This window comes from Mustela nigripes, chromosome 12 (genome assembly GCF_022355385.1).
Source record: "Mustela nigripes isolate SB6536 chromosome 12, MUSNIG.SB6536, whole genome shotgun sequence".
Lineage (NCBI taxonomy): Eukaryota > Metazoa > Chordata > Mammalia > Carnivora > Mustelidae > Mustela > Mustela nigripes.
In genome coordinates, this window is record NC_081568.1 from 100,808,852 (window position 1) to 100,829,361 (window position 20,510).

A 20,510-nucleotide genomic window follows, 5' to 3' on the forward strand; every position below is an offset into this window, starting at 1 on the left:
GCAGTAGATAATTGGGCCACAACTGCTGGCTCAGCAGTAGGTGAGGATAAAGGGGATGTTCAGAAGGGCTATCAGGGTAAAAAAGACTGTCAGGATGTTGGAGGCCTGGTTATTTTCAAGTCAAGGCCATTTCTCCCTCTGATGAGGCACTAACATGACGACAATTTGGAGTTTCCTGGTGGAATGTCACATTTCTCCTATCAAGCGTTCTTGTTAGTGAGTTTTAGGTTTAACTTTGTTTCCATTTTCTTCCACCTCAGCCTCCTTCAGGTTTATGGAGGGGAGGGCGATGTTAGGGCTAGACTCGAGGTGGGTACGGCCTTGTTTTTCTTGCCCTCCACATTTCCCCCTCTCAGAGGAACCTAAGGAAGGACCCAATCATGGGTCTAAGCTGACCTCAGTAACAAAGTCCAGTGTTTGGTAATCCTGTCTGAGTACCATGAGTTGAACTGCACTGACTCTGTCTTTGACAAAAGTAACTAATCTATTGATAATGCAGGGCCCAAAGGTAAAGAGGAGAAGGGGGATAATGAGGGTTACTTATCCCTCCGTGCACTGGTGTAAAAAGAGGGCATAGTATAAGTAACATTAGTGGGGTATGTGAGAGCAGCTCAGTCTCAGCTTTAGGGGATTGTCCTTGTTCAGCTGGCTCTTCCATTCTGGAACAAAATCCTTGAGAACGGTACGTGGGTCAGCTGGCCGGACGTGGATGTAGTGGACCCAGGAAGTAATTCTGTCGACCTTGAGAGCGGTTGGAGTAGTCAGGATCACGATGTAAGGTCCCTTCCAGCGTGGTTGAAGTGTCCGGTGTTGGTGTCTCTGGATGTATACCCAGTCCCCCTGGCTGATATTGATGGGGGTCCAGGGGTGGCCCGGTCTCATAGAGGGCCCTCAGCTTAGGCCACACCTGTTCATGGGTCCATTATAACATTTGGAGAGAGAGGAGTTGGTGATCATCAAACTCAGCAAGTACCTCAGGTTTTAAGTTGGGAATAATAGGTGGGGGAATACCGAACATGATCTCATAGAGGGTAAGCCCCATCTTATATGGGGAGTTTCGTACCCTATAGAGGGCAAAGGGGAGGAGAGTCACCTAATCCCCGTCAGTGTCTAGGGCTAATTTAGTTAAGGTCTCCTTTAATGTTCTGTTCATCCTTTCTACCTGTCCTGAGCTTTGGGGCCTATATGCACAATGTAATTTCCAGTCTGCCCCAAGCACCAGTGCCACTCCCTGTGTTACCTTAGAGACGAATCCTGGTCTGTTCTCTGATCCAATTTTAACAGGAAAACCATGCCTCAGTAAGATGTCTTCTAGCAGTTTCTTGGTCACAGTCTCTGCTGTTTCATGTTTGGTGGGAAATGTCTCTGTCCGTCCTGAAAAAGTATCTACAAACACTAGCAAATACTTATATCTGTATTTTCCAGGTTTTACCTCTGTGAAGTCTACTTCCCAGTAGGCTCCTGGGCAGTCCCCCAGGAGCTGGGTGCTCGGGTTAGATCCCTGGGCAGTGGCATTAGTTAACTGACATGCGTGGCAGCTTGCCACAATCTGTTTGATCTTTGATCAGGAATCTTTGATGGTGGTCTTTGCATGTCACACCAAGTCTTCCAATTTTTTTGTTCCCATGTGGGTACTTTTATGCATTTTTGGATAGGACTCGCCGTCCCAGTTCCTCTGGTAGGATTATGCTGCAATCTGCAGCTCTCCACCATCCATGTAAACGTTGTGTCATGGGCAGACGCCTAATCTATTGTAAGTCTGCATCAGTGTAGTTGAGGCTGTCTGGCAAGCTCGGTGCTCCTGGATCAGGCAGTGTGGTCACTAAGACATGGTCCACTGAGAAGGCTGCCTTTTTTGCCTTTAAGTCAGCCAGATGATTTCCCCTAGCCACTGGCGTATCTGCTTTTTGGTGTCCTGGACAATGGATGATGGCCAGTGCCTTAGGCAGCCAGAGGGCTCTTAGGAGCTCAAGGATTTCTACCTTGTTTTTAATAGTCTTTCCTTCTGCTGTTAAGAGCCCTCTTTCTTCATAAATGGCTCTGTGGATGTGGGCTGTGGCAAAGGCATATCTGCTATTAGTATAGAAGTTTATTCTCTTGCCTGCTCCCATTGTTAGTGCCTTGGTCAGCGCAATCAGTTCTGCACATTGGGCAGATGTCCTGGCCGCTAATGGTTCTGCCCATACAGTTTCTGTCTCTGTGGTTACTGTGGCCCCTGCATGTCGGATTCCTTCTCGGACGAAGCTGCTGCCGTCTGTATACCAGGTGTCATTCGTGTCCGGCAGTGGTTGGTCCTGAAGATCGGCTCTGACTCCGTGTACCTAAGCTAGGATTTCTTGACAGTCATGTAGGGGGGTTTCCCAGTCAGGGTTAGGGAGCAGTGTCGCTGGGTTTAGGGCTGTTGGTGTCTGGAACAAAATTCTGGTAAGGTTTAAAAGCAAGCCCTGGTAATGGGTCAAGTGGGCATTGCTGATCCATCGGTCCGGGGGTTGTTTGAGCACCCCTTCGATGGCATGTGGGGTAGTGACGTATAGTTCCTGCCCCATAGCCAGCTTATCTGCGTCCTTGACCCTGGTGGCCACCGCAGCAGTAATTTTTAAGCATGGGGGCCATCCGGCGGCTACAGCATCTAATTTCTTTGAGAGGTAGGCCACCGGTCTTTTCCAGGGGCCCACATACTGATTTAGAACTCCCTTCGCCATGCCTTCCTTTTCATCCAGGTAAAGGTGGAAGGGCTTAGTCACATCCGGCAGCCTGAGTGCGGGGGCGGAGACCAAGGCTTGTTTAAGATCATTGAAGGCTTTGTTCATGGCCTCAGTCCATGCAAAGTCCTGTTTTTGTTTCGTGGCCTTGTAAAGGGGCTTAGCCATTTCAGCGAAACCAGGGATCCACAATTGGCAGAAACCCGCCGACCCTAGGAATTCTCGTAACTGGCAGACATTTCGAGGCTGTGGGATTCTCATAACGGTCTTCTTCCATGCATCCGTTAATCATCTTTGTCCATCTCTTAATTTGTACTCCAGGTAGCTCACCTCCGTTCTGCAGATCTGGGCCTTTTTAGCTGAAACCCGGTATCCCAGAGTTGCTATCGCTTGGAGCAGATCCTTGGTGCCTTGTAAGCATGTTTCCTGGGCTTCTGCTGCCAACAGGATATCATCTTCGTATTGTAATAGAGTCAGATTAGGGTGTTTGGCATGGAACTCATCTAAGTCTTCATGCAGTGCCTCGTCAAAGATGGTGGGCGAATTCTTGAATCCTTTCGGCAGTCGAGTCCAGGTGAGTTGGCCATTGATGCCCTTCTCCGGGTCCGTCTGTTCAAAAGCAGAGATCTTGGCTCTTTGGGGCCAAGGGCAAGCAGAAAAAGGCATCTTTTAGGTCTAGCACTGTATACCAAGGTTTGTCTAGGGGCAAGGTGGAGAGGAGAGTGTAGGGGTTTGGGACTGTAGGGTGCATGTCCATTACTCGTCAGTTAACTTCTCTCAAGTCCTGGACCGATCTATAATCATTAGAGTGTGGCTTTCACACTGGCAGCAGGGGAGTGTTCCATGCTGACTGACAAGGACGCAGTATGCCTGAGTCTAGCAGCTGTCGGATGTGTGGGGTGATCCCCTTCTGAGCTGTGAGAGGCATGGGGTATTGACGGACCCTGACTGGATCTGCTCCTGGCTTTAGTTCAATGTATATAGCTGGCTGATGTTGGGTCAGTCCCATTCCCCCAGTTTCTGCCCATGCTTGGGGAAACTCTTGCAACCAGTGGTCAGTGTTGGTCATTGGTGCTGGGGGCATTTGGTGAAGATGATATTCATCCTCAAGGTTCAAGACAAGCACCTGGATTGGGTGCCCCTCTTTATCCAGCACCTTTGCCCCTTTAGGGTGGAAACTAATTTTGGCTCCCATCTTGGTGAGTAGGTCTCGGCCTAACAAGGGGTATGGGCATTCAGGGATGACCATGAAGGAGTGGAATACCTGGCCCACTCCGAGATCCACTATTCTTCAGGTAGTCCATGAATATTGTTTAGTGCCCATGGCCCCCTGTACCCATGAGGTCTTATTTGTCAACTTCACTTGAGGTCGTAGCAAAACAGAGTGTTGTGCCCCGGTGTCTACTAGGAATTTAATTGGCTGCCCCTCCACTTTAAGGGTTACCCTGGGCTCGGGGAGGGGTGCCAAACCCCGACTCCACAATCATCAAATCTTCAACCTCCAAGATAGTAGTGGAGGCCTTTGGTTTTCTGTTGGGGCACTCCTTTACCCAGTGGCCTTTTTCCTTGCAATAAGCACACTGGTTTTTATTAGGGCAATCCTTCACCCAGTGGCCTTTTTCCTTGCAAAAAACACGCTGGTTCATATTCAGTTTGGGGTGTCTTCGATGGGGCCATCCTCCTTACCTGCTCCTGAAGTCAACTTCTTGAGATGTCTTTGTTTTTCGTGTGGGTCATCATGGTTGCAGCCAGTAGGATCTTAGCCAGGTTCTGGGTCTGATGGTCACTAATCTTAGCCTGTTGTTCCTCCTGAGTCTCTCTGTTATTGTAGACTCTTTCTGTTACCACTATCAGATCCTGTAGGCTTTTTTCTCCCAGTCTTTCTACCCTCTGCAGTTTTCTTTTAGTGTCTGAAGTGGCTTAACAAAGGTCATAACAATGGCAGCTTGGGTTTCTGGGCCCCTGGATTCATAGGGGTGTATTGTCTGAACGCCTCTATGATCCTTTCTAGAAATGCCACCGGACTCTCATCTTAACCCTGTCTTACATCATATACCTTGGCCAGACTGGTAGGCTTGTATGCTGCAGCCTTGAGATCTGCCATTAGAGTCTGGCGGTAGACCTGGAGCTTCTCCTTACCTTCTGCCGAGTTGTAGTCCCAAGCGGGGTGAGACAAGGGGAAAGCTGCATTTATGAGGTCGGGGTTCTGGGTTGGCTGTCTGTCGTTACCCAGGACGGACTTTCGGGCTCCAACCTGGATTCGCTCTCTTTCCTCAGTGGTAAATAGAACCCGGAAGAGCTGCTGACAGTCATCCCAGGTGGGCTGATGGGTGAAAAGAACAGTATCCAAAAGATTGATAAGATCTTTTGGGTTATTGGAGAACTTTGTGTTTTGGGTTTTCCAGTTGTATAAATCACTGGTAGAAAATGGCCAATATAACATTGGCTGTCCCCCTGTTTCTTTGAGGGAGTCCCATGGCATGGAGGGGAAGGACAGTAGAATCAGCCAGTCCCAGGTTTGGGGCTGGGGTTGCACGATGGGTCCGTCCATGTGTCCCTGCTGCTGGCCCATGCATGGGGACCCCTCCATCTGGTGCACTCCCTCGGCAGCTCCTGATGCTTCTGCTGGGAGGGCAGATGGTGGGGAAAGGGGGACCTACTGGTAGGGTGGTGGAAAAATCAGGTCCTCCGTGGAGGTGTCCTGAAGGACAGGGTAAAGTGGAGTCTTTGGTTAGAACTCCATCATTTTGTCAGACTTCGGAGTTGGGTTCCGCAGGGCTAGAGCCTTGGATGTGGGTCCTGCTTTGGGAGGAAGAAAAGGTTTAAGCCAGGAGGGAGGATTTTCGATCATGTCTTGCCAGACCAGGATGTAAGGTATTTGGTCAGGGTAGCTGTGTGGTTTTTCTCTGAAGATGATGGCCTTAACCTGTAAGATAATAGGTAGTTGAAAAGTTCCCTCCGGGGGCCATCCAACATTAAGGGATGGCCATTCAGACATGCAGAAAGTCTGAAACTTTCCCTTTCATACGTCAGTGCTCAGGTTATGAGCTCTTTCCCTGACCTCCGAGAAGTGGGCAATCATCAGAGACAGAGGGGTCATCTGCGTCTGTCCCATCACTTCCTCAGTCCACAACAAGACAAATACACTTACGACAATTAACAAGAACACACGCACAAAGACAAACGATCCGGTGCAGCCGCGAAGACAAAACTGAAAGGAAGTTAAGGGAGAATCCGGCCGCAATGGCAGCCGGCTCTCTTCACAGATGAGGACCTCATCCTCCGGGCTCGACCGCGACAGCGGCCGACCCTCCAGACAGGAGCAAAGGGACGTCTCCCAAGACCCCGCCCCGCCCCCCTCGTCGACGGCCCGCCACATGTCCACTTGAGCCAATGTTGACTCCAGATACTCAGACTGGAATTCCTACAGGTAAAAAAAATGCAGAGTGGAGCTCCCAAAGTATGTGCACAAATAGATAATATAAAAAAACAAAAAACAAAAAACAAAAACAAAAAGTGAGTGTGCTCACCAGCTGGTGCAAGACCCTCTGGGTTGGGGTCCTGGGAGTCTCCCAGATCTCAGTGGAACCTCCAAATGTTGTTCCCGAGTTTTCACGTCCTAGAGTCTACCAAGGAGCCAACACTAATGCAATCGCACAAGGGTTTATTTGGTAAGCTTAAGCTTGGGCCCAAGTGTACCCGACACAGCGGAGAAGGGACTTGGACCCCAAACCGGATTACAGTCAGAGTTTTTAAAGGCAGAGTGGGGGTGGACTCTGCAGTAGATAATTGGGCCACAACTGCTGGCTCAGCAGTAGGTGAGGATAAAGGGGATGTTCAGAAGGGCTATCAGGGTAAAAAAGACTGTCAGGATGTTGGAGGCCTGGTTATTTTCAAGTCAAGGCCATTTCTCCCTCTGATGAGGCACTAACATGACGACAATTTGGAGTTTCCTGGTGGAATGTCACATTTCTCCTATCAAGCGTTCTTGTTAGTGAGTTTTAGGTTTAACTTTGTTTCCATTTTCTTCCACCTCAGCCTCCTTCAGGTTTATGGAGGGGAAGGTGATGTTAGGGCTAGACTCGAGGTGGGTCCAGCCTTGTTTTTCTTGGCCTCCATGCCAAAACATGCTCTTCTGAAAAGTCAACTTTAAATAAGATTGCAAAATACCATGATAGCCCTATCTAGACTATGATACAAATAACTGAAATTAAAATTGAAGATGTTGACAAAAACATACATCGTATGAAAGCATTAAGTTTACCATAAGAATAAATGAGGGGATGTAATCTATTTGCTGAGTTTCTAAGAATCCTCACCTAGATTAACCCACATTTCTTTAAAAAGAGCTGTAAAAGTGAACAGATACTAATTCATTCACGGTCAGTGAATATATAATATATATTAATATAATATGAATATATAATGTAAGTTATTTTAAATTATAAATAATCCTGTATTAATAAAATTACAGAAAATCTATATGGGAGGATTTTTATCTTTTTTTTTTTTTTAAGGCAAAAAGGGTTTGATGAAAACTTAATGGAAGTATTGCTATCCAACACTGTCATTTAGAAATTACTTTTCAGGGTGCCTGGGTGGCTCAGTGGGTTGAGCCGCTGCCTTCGGCTCAGGTCATGATCCCGGGGTCCTGGGATCGAGTCCTGCATCGGGCTCTCTGCTCAGCAGGGAGCCTGCTTCCCTCTCTCTCTCTCTCTGCCTGCCTCTCTGTCTACTTGTGATCTCTGTCTGTCAAATAAACAAATAAAATCTTTAAAAAAAGAGAAATTACTTTTCAAAGAGAGAAAATTCAATTGTATTGCTACATAAATATCTCCCTTCTAATAATAAAATTCTAATCGTTGGTGACTGTGAAAACTGCAAATTTTCTCTTATACACTTTGCTGGTGAAAAAGAATAAGATAAAAACAAAATAATATTTTTTTCAGATTTTATTTATTTATTTGAGAGCCAGAGCAAGAGAAAGTGAGAGAAAATGCGCATGGTGCAGAGAGGAGCAGAGACAGAGAATCTCAAGCAGACTCTGCACCGAGGGTGGGTGTTGGGGGCTTGATGTCACAACCCTGAGATCATGACCTGAGCTGAAACCAAGAGTTGTCACTTAACTGACCGAGCCACTCAGTCGCCCCAAGATTCTTTTTTTAAATTAGAGGTTTTAATTTATTATTTTTGGCATGGATTTTTCCTCTTCCTCCTCAGTTCCCAATTGCTGGCCCTCAAATCCCAAACCTTACTCACGCCTATCTCAAATATTAGTCCCCATAAGAAGCCTATTTTCGTTTGTTTTTGTTTTTCTGTTTTGATACTACTTCTTATTATCTGTTCCCATCTCACACACTCCGTCTTCTTAACTCATACTGCATTGTGCTGCTTATAGGCTGCTAGGTCCTCTGGGGCAGGGATTGTACCTTCTTCCTTTTTGTATCACCTGTGGGACCAAGCACAGAACTATGAGCAGTGGGCCCTAAATAAACGAATTAAAAATACTAAGTACATACGGTTTTCCTAGTCCCTTAAACAATAATTTGGGTTTGCTGTTGATCCAAACTTCTCTTCACTTACGTAGGGCTGTAAATCCCTTCAGAACAAAGCCCAGCCTGCGGCATGACTCAGCAGTGCTGGGTCTGTGCGTTCCTTGCTCTGGTAGCTTCCACAGAATGAAAGGAAGATTCTTTGAGCCACACCAGAGGGCAGTGTGACACACGTCGGCATGGCCATCCAGGCAGGTAAGAGAGGAAAAACAATGCAGTGATTCTGCAAAGAAAACATTTAGAACATAATTTACTACAAAAGGGATAAATGAACTTAATTTTATGTACTTTAATCAGTCATCCCAAGTCTGCCTGATTTGTATCACAGCTGCTGACAGTGATTTATTATTTGTGCTGTCAACAGGTAGAAATAGGTGTCTATCTGGGCAGACAAGGGTCAATCTTTACATTTATATAAAGAAATAAGTGATCATATTGAAAGTTAATGTTATTTTGTAAATATGAGAACAGCTATAAAAGGCACAATTATTATTTATAATTCAAATGGTCAGAGCATTTTTTTTTTTTTTTTTTTTTTTTTTACAGGGGAAAGTGCGAACGCAGTCCCCCACTACCACAAATTATGCAGTCGAGTTTCCCACATTTGGGGAAATCGCAGGGGTCAGCACATCCGGAGTGCAATGGATAAGCCTCGCCCTGGGAAAACCACCTTCGTGATCATGGTATCTCCCCTGCCAGGTAAGTATTGGTCAGAGCATCTTAACCTATCAACTAAGAGCTTAATCTCCTTCTCAATATGTAGTATTTTTTGAGTTACAAAATGGAGCAAGTGAATGATTTGCGCAAATTTTTCTCCATGCCTACAAATATCATTATTGCCTCCAAGTTGGGATTCTAGCTCTCCAGCTGAAGTCCCACTGAATTTGAGATATGATGAAATAAGGCACAGTTGCATAATTCTGGTTCTGTATTCTTCTATGAAGTGGCATACTGTGTAGTACTTGCCAGGTGTCATCACTTCTATATTCCAGTTGATGAGTATTTATTAAACTGTAAAATAGAGGAAGCAGTCACTAACAGAGGGAAATTTCTCCTTGAGGGCTTATTGTAGACATTTGTTATCGTGGGCATTCCTGATCACCCAGCACCCTTTGAACACTCTCCTAATGTTTGCAAACATCCTGTTTTATGAGGCTGCCTTCCTCAGGTTGAAGCTGAAAGCTGGCTTTCCCAGATTCCCTTGCAGTGAGGGTACAGGCGAGTGGTCTGGATTCCATCAATCAGATGCAATTGCCTGTGACTTTGATTGGAAGGTGAGCAATGGGAGGAAAGAGGCATACAGAATGTGTTATTTGGCAAGGGTGGCAACAAAAGCGGTGGGCTCTTTAGGAGCATTACTGCCAGAGTTTCTGGCATCCACTCCTGTGCATCACGCAGCATGAGCTGGGCCCCATCTGTGCAAGTGATGGTGGTAGGGCTGACCAGTGACAGCAGCTGCGTTTGAGCTGTAGTGGCTCCTGCGGGGTACTGGACATTTTTCCTGGCTGCTCAGCGTCCAAGCCTGGTCACAAGCCCTCTCGGCTTCTGTGAATTACTCACTAGCCTTTAATTAATTCTTTTTCCTCTTAACCTAGCCAATGTAGATTTTGTTGTTCGCCAGTTAATTGATAGAAACAAGGAATGAGAAGACATACATATATATTTTTTAGACATAAATTTTGGGATAACTTATAAAAATTGTATTGTGTTGTGAATCTAGGGAAATTTTCTTATGAAAATAAGAAAGGAGAAATGAAAGAGTACAATATAATACTTGTAACCTGGACCTGATAAAAGATCCCATAAATGAGATAAAGCAACTACAACTCAGTAAAAATAAAGTCATTTTAATATTTATATCTATAAGAAGCATGCTTTCTATAAATAAGGGAGATATCATTTTAATGTTCAGAACTAAGGATTTGAATGTCATATCAGGAAACACTTAAATTTTCATAACAAAGTGTAATTTAGCAAAGTACCAATCTTTTAAAAAAGCCAAATAGGAAACCGTTGTTTTTGTCTGATTAGTACCCCATTTACCTTCAATTTATAGACTCCCACTTTATTTTTGGGAGCCCTTGGGAGGTTAAATACATCGTTGAGAAAGGTAGACCAGCAGGATATAACATGATAAAAAGTTTTACATCTTATCCCCGAAGTGAGCAGACTCTCACCAGTTACTGAACTGACCAACACTTTAATCTTGGATGTCCAGCCTCCAGAACGGTGAGAAATAAATGTTTACTGTTTAAGTACTCTAGTCTATGGTGTTTTTGTTGTAGTATTCCCAACAAATTAAACATTGCTGAGCCCTCACCTCAACAAAACATTGGTCTGATATTTTTTAATTATTGTAGATGACTTTCAACTTAATTTGGAAATTAAAATAAGTGGAATCATAGAGTATGCACCTTGACCCTGGCCACTTTCACCCAGGGGAATATTTGTGAAATTGATCCATGATATATTTTTTTAAAGATTTTTTATTTATTTATCTGACAGAGAGAGAGAGAGATCACAAGTAGGCAGAGAGGCAGACAGAGAGAGGGGGGAAGCTGGCTCCCCGCTGAGCACACAGCTGGATGTGTGCTTAATCCCAGGACCCTGAGATCACAGCCTGAGCCAAAGGCAGAGGCTTAACCCACTGAGCCACCCAGGCGCCCCCATCCATGATATTTTTGTTTTTCAGTATAATTTGTTCCTTTTTCTACTGAGTGCCATTGCATTGTGTAAAGGTACAATGTTTGTTCACCTGTGGGTGGACATTTGGGATCTTTCCAGTTTGGGCTGTTATTATTGTTCATATATATCTTTTTATGGACATGTGTTTTCATTCTCTTGGGTAAATACCTAAGACTATATTTGCTGCTGTGCATTAACTGTTTTTACATACTGTTGGCTTTGATTTGCTAATATTTTATTTAGGGCTTTCCTGTCTATATTCATAGGCCAAGAAGTCACCATGACTATCATTCAAGGAGGGGAACATTTAATCCTTTACTGGGAGGTAGAGGCAATACTAAGCCTTTAGCTCTTGACCTGTGTGAGAGCCATCATAGTAACAGTCCGTTATCCTAAGCAATGGTCAGTGAAACTAGAATACATATAAACGGGAGGGAATCATGCAGTGGAATAATCCATCTGTGGATGGAACCACAGAAAGAAAGGTACAATAAATGGCCATGGTAATGAGGAGTCATGCTGAAATTCAGAGACCACAAGACTCCATCCTCATAACTAAGTCAGCTTGCTCTACATTCCTTCCAATCTCTGCTTTTAGGGGGGTCAATATACATATGTCCTTAGGCAACCAAGCTGTAAATCAATGATCTTCTGATGGAAAGACAGTCAGAAACTCCCTGGAGGAAAACTGTACATTTTTGGAAGGCTACTGATATAATTTAAAATGTCAAAAAATGCCACGTCATCATGAGGCACACTGTTTTCAGTTGTGGTATGACCACTGTACCACTGTATCCAAAGGTGGTTTGAGAGAAAGTGCAGCTGCTCTGAATCCATGGAGTTACCGCTATCAACACTGGATGAAATGTCCTCTTTTCTTTTCTTTTTTTAAAGATTTTATTTATTTGAGAGAGAGAAAATGAGCAGGGGGCAGAGGGAGAAGGAGGTGCAGACTCTGCTGGCCAGGGAGCCTGATGCAGGACTTGATCCTAGGACCCTGGGATCATGACGTGAGCTGAAGGCAGATGCTTAACTGACTGAGTCACCCAGGTGCCCCAGATGTCCTCTTTCTTAAGTGTGAAGTGTTGTGGGAGTGTTACTGCTTTGAAAATTGTTTGATTCCCAAAAAGTAAAATTACTTATTCCATAGTAAATAATTCTCTTTACAAGTTAAGATTTATAACAAATTTAATGCAACTTCTCTTTCCTGTATACTTCTTAAATACTTGACTGAATCTTTGGCATGTCCTGAAGCAATTGGTAGACTTTTAAGAAAGTAATCAATATTCGAAGATGTCTCATCACAAAATTAGGAATTACGTAAAGATAACGGAGGTAAAAGATGAAGAACACATTGTTCTCTTGACTCATTTCACTTCCACCCTGGCAATGAATATTCATGAGCTGCTTGGACTACTAAGGTAAATTGATATTTTAAAGTCTGTGATTATTTGTGTCAGGAATACAATACTTGTAGGCTTTTGTTTTTGTACTTATATTTAATACTGAATATCTATGACCAATTGTAAGTAAAATACCTTCTGTTCTTAAATTGCTCAATTAGTGTCATATTTGCCAAACATCACTTGAATAAATACTTAGTATACATGAAACACAAGTGCTTTATAACTTGCCTTTAAAATACTTAATTAAGAAATGGAGGAGCACAATATAAATAGCTTCTGTGACTTTGTGAGGAAGGATCTATTAGAGTAATTTTTCTGAGCGCCTTCAAGAGCTGCCTTTTTCCTTTTAACCAAGTGAAGGATATTCTTTCAAAATATATTGCTTGATTTCCTGCCATCTTAAGCAGAACAAATAGAATATAATCTACACCTTGTGCAGGTTGATAATTACGCATGTGCAGTTCACCAAGGGATGTTGCCCTTCAGGCTTATTAAAGTGCACAGACCAAAAGAAGAGATCAGAAAATGAAGCAGCACAGCAGTTTGGGACCATATAGTAAGTGATGGGGCCATCTATTAAATGCTTCCTCTCTCCTCCCATTCCCCTCTTTCATACCCATTGACTTCTAATCTATTTGTTTAAACTCAGGAAGATTGAGGGTTGAGACAAGGTGCCAGATAAACTTAGTTTATCTGACTTTATTTTATATTCTTTCACATTGTTTTGGGAGGGCGAGGGTGACTCTAAATGCAGGTATCAAGTGCATAAATTTATAGACCCTTTCCTCTCATTTTTGTGCCATAGGTCTTCTAGTTTAATAGACTTAGCTAAAGAGTGACTGCTGGAGACATGGCACTTTACTGGACTAGGGTCTGTGTTCTTTACAAGCTTTCAGTTTGTAAGGTAAATATGTATGTTCTGGGGATCTAATGTACAGTGTGGTGACTGTAGCTACTAATACTGTTTTATATATTTGAAATTTGCTGCAAGAATAGATATTAAGTGTTCCCAACACACACACACACACACACACACACACACACACACGGTGACTATGAGGTGATGGACATATTAACCACCTTGATTGGTAATCCTTTCACAACTATATATATATATATATAAATATATATATATATATAATTACAATCTATATATATTATAATGCATATTAAATCATCACATTGTATATTTTAAATACAACTCTTATTTGTCAATTATATCTCAGTAAATCTGGCGGGGAGAGTCCTGTGTACTAAAGTGTAAGAAAAGTATGGATGACCCTCTTAAGACATGGCTTTTAAAGTTTTTTGTGTGTGTGTCTTTTCTTAGAAGCAGGTCCTGGGACACAGATTCAGTAAGAGTAATTCATTTGGCTGGGGAAGGACACATGGGTAGTGAAGCATGCGGAGTGCTAACTATGCAGACAGCCACCAGTGCAGGCACCGGCACCTGGAGTGTGGGCGGGCTGTGCGCGGGGCAGACAGTGGAGCGCACGCGCAGTCACCACAATCACCTTCCGGGTCCAAGTGCGGCGTTCGCGTCTCCACGCTCTGCGCGTGCCTGCGTGGGGGGCTTAGGCGGCCACAGAGAGCCCTCAGGTGAGGGAATGCAGTTCCAGGTGGAGTGGAAGTAAGACCTGGTAAGAGATAAACTGACACATGGTAGACAGTTTAAGACTGAGCAGAAATCAACAGGAAACCGGCAGTGCCGAATGAAAAGTAGTCAGGGGCACTTTGCCACAGACAAAAGCTGAGGAGAGACTTTCATAGAGAAAAGGCAGAAGCAAGGTAAGGAATGATTGATCAACTCTAGCTGAAAGCCTAGTTGGCTGTTTGTGATTGGTTGAACTTAGGTTTTAATTTTGTAACCTTCAGGCATTTACAAACTTAGATTTTGGTTTGCTTAGGAAGTCGGCCACAACTTTGAAGCTGCCTATTGCGTGGCTTCCTTGTGTAATTAATTTAACAAGTTTCTTGCCCTGAAGTGGCCATGGGGAGGGGGTAAAGGGGCGCCACCATCCGTGTCCACTCTAGCTGGAGGCCTTGACATGTGAGTGGCCTCTGTGATTTGTAGATTTGAATTTTGAGAACAAATTGGCAACCTAAAGAAAGAGGTAAACTGAGGAAAACTCAAATTACCCGAAATTGAGTTTGTTCTGGAACAGCAGAGGAATTGCAATTTGGGAAGCAGGAATTGTAACCAGCTATAGGTGAATCCCTTGAGGGTTTGCAGGGATTTTTTTATCTATGGGCAAGAAGTGTAAAGAAGGGGGAGTCCAGCCAGTAAGCTCATTGGCTTGAAGATAGGGAGTGTTGGTGGTTGTTGTTGTTGTTGTTTTTAAGATTTTATTTATTTATTTGACACAAAGGGAGAGAAACCTCAAGCAGGGGGAGTGACACAGAGGGAGAGGGAGAAGCAGGCTCCCCACTGAGCACAGAGCGCAATGCGGGGCTCCATTCCAGGCCCCAGAGCCAAAGGCAGGCACTTAACCACTTAACTGACTGAGGCACCCAGGTGCTCTGGGATCGGGAGAGATTCTTGATGGATGTTCAGTGAGATCTATAGATCTCATGGGAGGTACATTTGAGTCTTTTGTAAATCAGGCATTTATGGGGAAATAAGTCTCTCAGTTCTTCAGCTTTTGTTTTCCCAATGGTACATGCATGAGACTCTCCAATTCATATCCTCTAGCTCCATCTGAGTTTGAAATCCTTTCACAAAATCAAGAGATGGTTGTGAGTTTCCTTTAACTATATACCAATGTCTGAAAACATTAGTCTGTAATGTTTCTGGAGGAAAAACTCAATTCCTATTAAGTAGATCTACATTGCCTATCTTTACTGGTTGACTTCCCAACTAAGTTATCCAACAAATTGTCTAACTCAGCTTTCTAATTTTATAATAATTTAATTATTGCCAATTTGAATGTCTTCTGTTTTTTGAATAGTCAGCCTTGGTCAGAGGAGGGAGAGGTGATTGATTTTCTAGTGTCAGTTTACTCCACTGCCTGAGCTCAGACAGTTTTTAAAAATTACAAAGTAATGATTCTGAAAAATATTATGTCAAGCACTGCTAATTTATGAAAACTTTATACTGTCTTTGTAAGATGCTCAGCTGTGGGAGCAGTGAGTACAGATAAACAGCGATTCTGTAGGTTGTAGCAGAGAGCTCTTTTTATTGGCTAGCATCTTTTTTGTATGTGGTTCAGTTTCTCCTCAAATCCATTTCGCCCTCGAGGTATTTCTCTAATGGGGTCTCACACGTCCACATACCATTATGGGGTTGGCATATATATTAGTTTTATGTGTCGTCTTGACTGAGTCAAGGGATGCTGAGATTAAACATTACTTCTAAGTGTGTCTGTGAGGGTATTTCTGGATGAGATTAGCATTTGAAGCAATACATCCAAGTGAAGTAGACTGCCCTCCCCAACATGGGTGGGCTTCATCCAATCCTTTAAGGGCCTGAATGGACCAAAAATCAGAAGAAAGGAGGTTTCATTCTTGTCTTGCATTCTTGCTTGAGCCAGGACATTGGTTTTCTGGCTCCTGGACTGAGATTTACACTATCAACTCCTGTGGTTCTTAGGTCTGTGAAGTTGGACTGAAACAACATATATGAATCTATATAGTATAATACATATAATATATAATATATATTATATATAATATTCTAGTGGTTAAAATATATTATATATATAATATCCTATATATATATTATAATACATAATATATATATATAATATCCTAGTGGTTCTCTTTCTCTGGAGAACCTTGACTGAGGCAGCATGTGACCAGTGCTGGGCCAATCTTAGTACACTATTTGGTTTAGCACACAGAAGTGGAAACATGATCCAGTCATGGTCAACCTGTGTGTGCATGTGTGTGAGTTTGTGTGTGAGAAAGAGAGAGAGAGAGAAAGAAAGAGAGAGAGGTGGGGGAGAGGAAATGGGAGAGAGAGAGGGAGGGAGGGAAGACGAAAGATTGATTATGGATATGGGGAGAATGAAATTCTCTTTCTGCCTCATTTGCTAATCTGATAATAAAAGATGAGGTGTGATGTGGTCACTGTCTTGACTCCCTTAAGTAGAAAGAGATTCTATGCAGAATGCAGCCAAGTAGAGACAAGTCGTGAAGACAGAAAGTCCTGAAGACTCTAGTCCCTAGATATAGCTGTGATTGAGTTTAACATCAAGGGTCTCTTGGGGTGCCTGGGTTGCTCAGTGGATTAAGCCGCTGCCTTTGGCTCGGGTCATGATCTCAGTGTCCTGGGATCAAGCCCCACATCGGGCTCTCTGCTCAGCGGGGAGCCTGCTTCCCCTTCTCTCTCTGCCTGACTCTCTGCCTACTTCTGATCTCTCTCTCTGTCAAATAAATAAATAAAATCTTAAAAAAAAAAAAATCAAGGGCCTCTTTTTCTGTTAGCTAATTCCTCTTCAGTTTAGTTTAACTTAAATTTCTAGATTTCTGGCACCTGCAGTAGAAAAAGTTCCAATTAAAACACTACTCAGAACTGGTAAGAAATTGAAGATAAAAATGAGAAAATGTATCAGGAAACATTTTTGGGAAATTTTCTTGATGGTTAAAAATCTCCTTAAATATAATCATACTGATTTAATATCAACTAACAAGATGTGTTTTTAAACCAGAATATGTGTGAAGTTTTGACAGAAGTTTTCAATGGCTCTTGCATTACAGCATCTCTAAGAAAAAAAGATAGATAATATTTGTTTACTTACAGAAAATTACTCCTGAATATTTTTATCTCCTGGCATCCTGTTCCAATGAGTTTGTGAAAGCTGGTAAGTAAATATATAGATATTTATAAGTCATATTAAAAATTATGTATTTTAGATATATTATATATTATATGTAATATAGTTATATATTTAGTTATATTTAGTTAATATGTATTAATAGATATTAAAAGTTATTTAATTAATATAATTATATTAATATAATAATATTATAATATAATATATTAATTAAATAATGCAATTGGTTAATATATATTTAAAGTTATATATGTTAAAATTATATATATGTATATGTACATATGCATATACATATGTATATATACTTTTATATTTTTTGTTCCTATATGCAGCTTTATTTTCAGGGTTAGGGGATTAGGGTGTGAAGTAACTCCCAAACACAAAAAGCATTTCTCAATGTGCAGTATTTACACTCTCCAGTAAATCAAATAGTACTTGTAATTCCTTTGAGAAAGGAATTCCTTTCCTTGTAATTCCTTTGTCAGAAAGCCTTGAGGTTTCAGTTGATGTCTGGCTTTGGAAACCTTAAAGATTCCTTATAGGATGGTCAATCTTGTGGCAAATCCCTATTCTTTCCTAAGCACCAAGACCTCACACTGCTGCCAAGCAATGTTCTCAGCTGTAGTTGCCTTACCTTAAAAGAAACCCAGTTGTACAGCAAAAATGAATAAGAGGCTGAAGTCTCTTAGTGCCTAAGTTCAGAGTTGTGTGAGTTCTGCCATTAACATATCCATGAAAACACCTAGGTTGTAAAAAAGCAAGGGGGATCACACAATGATTGTGACAAATCATCTGTTCTCAAACTTTGTTTTCAGGATCACTTATACTCTTAAAAATAATGGAAAAACTCAAAAAGCTTTTTTCATTTGTATTCATAGTATTAGAAGTTAGATTTAAAAAAAATGTAAGTATTGGGAGGCTTACAAGCACATGGTACAGGATATGAGTTTCCAGTATCTTAAGTTATATTGAAAGATTGGAGTTTGTAATTGGCAGCACTTACTGTGTTCTTTTCCTTAAAGTAACTAGAATGTGAAGTGAAAATGTCCACCAAGACACAAATCCAAATAACCATAGTTTGCCTCTGTTTTTTCAGGACAACATGGTGTTCTATCAAGAAAATGTCTATGAGGGACGCCTGGGTGGCTCAGTTGGTTAAGCAGCTGCCAGGTTAAGCAGCGGCTCAGGTCATGATCCCAGCGTCCTGGGATCAAGTCCCACATCGGGCTCCTTGCTCGGCAGGGAGCCTGCTTCTCCCTCTGTCTCTGCCTGCCACTCTGTCTGCCTGTGCTCACTCTCGCTCCCTCTCTCTCTCTGACAAATAAATAAAATCTTAAAAAAAAAAAAAAAAAGAAAATGTCTATGAGACATTCAACAATAGAGAACAAACAGGGTAGATGGAGGGAGCTAGTTGGAGGATGGTCTAAATGGGTGATGGGTGGGTAATTGTTAGGATAAGCACAAGGGGTTAGAGGTAAGTGAAGAGACTAAATTCTACTGAAACAAATATTACACTCAATGTTAACTAATTAGAATTTAAATAAAAATCTAAATAAACAACAAAAAAGAAAAAAGTATCTAGGTTAGTTCACAACTTAAATACACAGGTTGTTTTTCTTGAACCAGCCATTGTGCTTTGTTATAGAGCAGATGTGCTTTATGAGAACTTCTCATTTCCTAACAGAATAGTAAAATGGAGCGTACTCAAGGGTTGAGAACTAACAACTTGTGGTGTTTTATCAAGGGCATTCTCACATGAAACTGGCTTTTTTTTCTTAATTGCAAGCACATGGCAATGAAGAATAATACAATGACTACTAGAATAGTTTGTTGCCACTGCTTTAATGGGTGCTAAGATGCCAGCAGTTTTCCCCATTGAGTATGAATGTTTGCTGCAGGTTTTTCATATATGGCCTTTATTATGTTGAAGTGTGTTCCATCTAATCCTAATTTGTTGAGGGCTTTTATCATGAATGGGTGTTGTACTTGGTCAAATGCTTTTTCTGCATGTATGAAATGATCATATGGTTTCTATCTTTATTGATGTGATGTATCACATTGATTGATTTGCAAACATTGAATTACCGTTGCAAGCCAGGAATAAATTCCTCCTGATCACAGTGAATGATTTTTAAAAAATGTATTGTTGGATTTGGCTTACTAGTATTTTGCTGAGGATTTTTACATCTATCCTTAGAGATATTGGCCCGTAGTTCTCTTTTTTGTGTGTGTGTGTTGTCTTTATCCTGTTTTGATATCAGGATGATACTGGCCTCATGCAATGAATTTGGAAGTTTTCCTTTGAAGCAAAGTCTTAAAGGAGTCAGGGAGTTAGCCATGTCATTATCTGGTAGAGGAGCATTTCAAACAAGGGAACAGCTGTGTAAAGGTGGGAGTATGCCTGACATGGTCAAAATAGAACAAGGAAGCCAGTAAAGAGGGAGTGGAGGTGTTGAATGGTAAAGTTTGAGGTATATGGTCAGAGAAGGGAGGGAGGGAGCAGATCATGTCATGTAAAGAAATGACAACTACTGGAGAAGTTGTAGCAGAAGAGGGACATGATTTCTCTTGTGCTTTAAAAAGATCATTTTTCTGGGGCGCCTGGGTGGCTCAGTGGGTTGAGCTGCTGCCTTTGGCTCGGGTCATGATCTCAGGGTCCTGGGATTGAGTCCTGCATTGGGCTCTCTGCTCAGCAGGGAGCCTGCTTCCCTCTCTCTCTCTCTCTGCCTACTTGTGATCTCTCTCTGTCAAATAAATAAAATCTTTAAAAAAAAAAAGATCATTTTTCTTATTGTACTAAGGATAGACTATACAGGACAAGGAAAGAAAATGGAGATTAATTCAGAGACTTGTACCATCAACTGATGAAAGATAACAGTGTTGGGCCAGGTGTGGAATAGGCAAGAAGGGGGAGTCAGTAGAACTTGGTTTTGATATGTAGTATAAGAGAGACATCAAAGGTAACTGCAAAATTTTTGGTTTGAGTAACTGAAAACATAGTATATCTCATATACAAAAATTAACCAAAATTTACCATAGATCCATGTATAAAATTACAAAGCTTTTAGGAAAAAACACAAAAGAAAATCCCTTCATGACCCCTGGATAGGTAAAAATTTCTTAAACGTGACATCAAAAACATGATTCATAAAATAAAAGTTCTATACATTGGACTTCATCAGAATTAAAAATTTTGTTCTATAAAAGGCAACATTCAGAAAATGAAAATAGGGATCCCTGGGTGGCTCAGTTGGTTAAGTGTCTACCTTCAGCTCAAGTCATGATCCCAGGGTTCCGGGATGGAGCCCTGCATCTGGCTCCCTGCTCAGAGGGAAGCCTGCTTCTCCCTCTGCCTGCCACTCCCTGCTCGTGTTCTCTCTCTCTCTTTGT

At 42.1% G+C, this 20,510-nt stretch overlaps 1 long non-coding RNA gene, 1 other non-coding gene and 1 pseudogene across 2 annotated transcripts; 1 reads left to right on the forward strand and 2 right to left on the reverse strand.

Annotated features, from left to right (window-relative positions):
• Positions 1 to 5,274, reverse strand: part of LOC132027585 (uncharacterized) — an 8,303-nt pseudogene extending 3,029 nt beyond the window's left edge.
• A 3,523-nt stretch (positions 5,275 to 8,797) lies between these two features.
• Positions 8,798 to 8,961, reverse strand: LOC132028875 (U1 spliceosomal RNA). Its single transcript, XR_009407572.1, has one exon. It is a non-coding gene; the product is annotated as a U1 spliceosomal RNA (small nuclear RNA).
• Positions 8,962 to 13,840: 4,879 nt separating this feature from the next.
• LOC132027952 (uncharacterized) lies at positions 13,841 to 20,510 on the forward strand. The gene is made up of 3 exons (XR_009407273.1): positions 13,841 to 13,985; positions 17,087 to 17,147; positions 18,217 to 20,510. It is a non-coding gene; the product is annotated as an uncharacterized LOC132027952 (long non-coding RNA).